The sequence below is a fragment of the Populus euphratica genome, unplaced genomic scaffold (genome assembly GCF_000495115.2).
Source record: "Populus euphratica unplaced genomic scaffold, PopEup_1.0 scaffold903.1, whole genome shotgun sequence".
Taxonomy (NCBI): Eukaryota; Viridiplantae; Streptophyta; class Magnoliopsida; order Malpighiales; family Salicaceae; genus Populus; species Populus euphratica.
In genome coordinates, this window is record NW_011500762.1 from 50,663 (window position 1) to 53,474 (window position 2,812).

Consider the following 2,812-nt stretch of genomic DNA (forward strand, 5'->3'; position numbering starts at 1 on the left):
ATTTATGTGATAGGCCTGCATTTAAAATAAACATTTACCACAAATTAAAGGTATCTTATATTATTAGATACGTTATTATAAAACATGCTTTAGTTAAGGAGTTATTGATACTTTAAGTGCAAAAATGATGACATAAAACCTTGATAAAAATGCACTTTTAAGTACTAATCAAACATATCTGACTCTTTCTTAACCTCAGCCTTAAGCTCATGTGGCCTCATTGTGTTAAGTCCCTCTTCTTGCACATCCTCATCATGTGGGTCACTAAAATCGTTAAGATTAGGCTCATACACTTCAACACTACAATATTCCTCTTTACCTATATCCTTATATATTTTGGATGACTAAAGGTTTAAAGGTACAATCTAAAAAGATATGACCAAAATCTAGACAATTAATACACTTAACCATTGAACTCACCTTAGATACTTCATTAATAACTCGTTTGCCTTTATCTTTCTTATAAAGTTGGGAGTTACTAGGATTAGGTCTGTGGAGTGGAGCTTCTAACAAAGAATCACTACTTCTGAATTGGGACCTAATAGGGATATTGTAAGAGTCTTGACGATTCTTCCACTGATTCTTTATGACCAACTTGAAGTCTTTAACTAAGCTATAAGCTTGGTTAAGGGTATATACACCTTGAAATACAACTTCTCTTTTAATATCATCATTTAAGCCTCTATAAAATCTACACAAAGTCATAGCTTCACTCTCTCTTATGGCACATCTAATCATGTAATCGTTAAACTGCATTATATACTTATTGATAGATTTATTCCCTTGTCTTAGATTGTTCCATTGGTCTAAGAGTTTATTCCTATAAGACTAGGGTAGGTATTTCTCCTGAAGTTTTTGTTTCATTTTGATCCAATCAGTTATATGAGGTTTACTTCTCATCTCTAAGCAATCCTCAATATCTCTCTAATAATTTTTGGCTTTATTAGTGAGCATCATCTTATCAAATCTAACTTTTTTATTATCAGATAAGTTATGTCACTCAAAGAATTGATCCATATCATGAATCCACATATCAAATATCCAAGGGTCATGATGACCATCAAAAGTAGGGGGTTTTATTTTGCTAGGACTCAAAACTTGCTCATTAAAGTCATCATGTTTAGCATAACCTAAATGATAGTCATACCGGTGGCGCTCAGAGTGAACTTGTCCACAATGATTGTTCTTGTGATATGTATTGGTCTTTGAGTGCCCTATTCAAAAACTCTCTTAGGGCTCAATTCTTTTAAACATGTTGATCATCTAAGTTTGCAGTGCCTTTTAAATGGTCATAAGAATATCACTAAGGGTTAAGTCTATGGTAAGTGTAAACTTAAGCTTAGACATTGGATGATCATAACACAAAAGCAGGCAATACTCATTTATAAATGAAATTGAGATCACAAATGATTCTTGCAAGTGAAGTCACAATACAAAAATAAAGCTAATCCTATCTTTTTTTTTCTTTTTTTTTAATATAGAGATTAATCAAGAACAAATTACACTAATAAAATTATAAGCATCTAATACTAGATTATTAAGTGTAAATGATTAATCAAACAAAATGTCAAAAGCAAGAACTCATAATTATCAAATAGAATAAGATATTAGCTATCATGAACAAAAATTAACAATTAAAATGCTAGGTGAGATTTTTTCTGGCATAAAGTAATATTAATGATAACTCTAAATACCAAGTGCAATACCAAAACAGTAAAATCAACAAATCAAAAGGTAGAGTAATTTACCAACCAACATTTAAATTGTTGAATTCAGTTGAGGAAGAACTTCAGATGATGTGTCAGCTGACATGGCAATAGGGGATGATATGGTGATGTTTGCTTACGTGGTGGCTGATTGGCATGATGTGGCTCCGGAGCGATGATGTGGTAGGGTTAATTAATTTCACCTCAACTCTCTTCTTTTGTGCTGCAATTGCTTTGTTGAGTTTCCTTTGTTGTTATTGCTGGTGGTGTAGCGTGATTGCTGAAGGTGAGGATAGTTGTAGTCTGTTGAAGGTGGTGGTTTTCGTCGGCCGCTTCTACTACTCTATCTGTGGCTGACAGTTGAGGGCGACAACACTAGGGGCGGCAGTAGATGAAAATCTGTTGATGGCGTAGAGAGGATGACACTGGTTGAGGTGCTGCCACTGACGAGGATTTACTACTGCTGGCGTGGGCGGCCTGTTGTGGTTGCTAAAGGCGATGGCATTATGGACAATGGCAGATGAAGATCTGTTGTGTTGCCTTTATTGTGATGAACCACCAGTCGGTGCTGGTTGTGATGGGGGGGTGGCTGCGTCTAGTGGTCTGTGCTGCTGATTTGGTTGCTGAATCCATAGGTCTGCTGTGGAAGGTGCAATTTATTGGTGGCTATGGGTTGTTGGTTTGTAACACTATTTTGGGTTGCTGAACACAACTTTGTTGTGGCGGCGCTGCGAGGCTATGGAGATAGTAACTTGGTATGGCTCTGTGGGCTTTTTATGGCACCAAGTGGTGGTAGTGGCTAGATGTCCGATCTACCGATGGCGGGGAGAGGGTGAAATAGGTAGGTGGGCCGCTGCAGACGAAGGTCTACTATTGCTAGTGTGAGTGACCTGTTGTGGCTGAAGGTTGTTGACGGCATGTACCTATGGATTGATGTGGTGGTATTAGCTATGATCAGCATGGAAGGTGATTAGTACTTAAAAGTGTATTTTTATCAATGTTTTATATCATCATTTTGCACTTGAAGTATCAATAACTCCTTAAATAAAGCATGTTTTATAATAATATATCTAATAATATAAGATACTTTTAATTTGTGGTAAATG

At 36.1% G+C, this 2,812-nt stretch overlaps 1 long non-coding RNA gene across 1 annotated transcript in view; it reads right to left on the reverse strand.

The window, feature by feature from the left end:
• Nucleotides 1-762: 762 nt before the first annotated feature.
• Nucleotides 763-2,812, reverse strand: part of LOC105116305 (uncharacterized) — a 17,748-nt gene continuing 15,698 nt past the window's right edge. Inside the window, exon 3 of the long non-coding RNA XR_840510.1 lies at nucleotides 763-846. This is a non-coding gene — a long non-coding RNA (uncharacterized LOC105116305). The remainder of the gene's footprint in view (nucleotides 847-2,812) is intronic.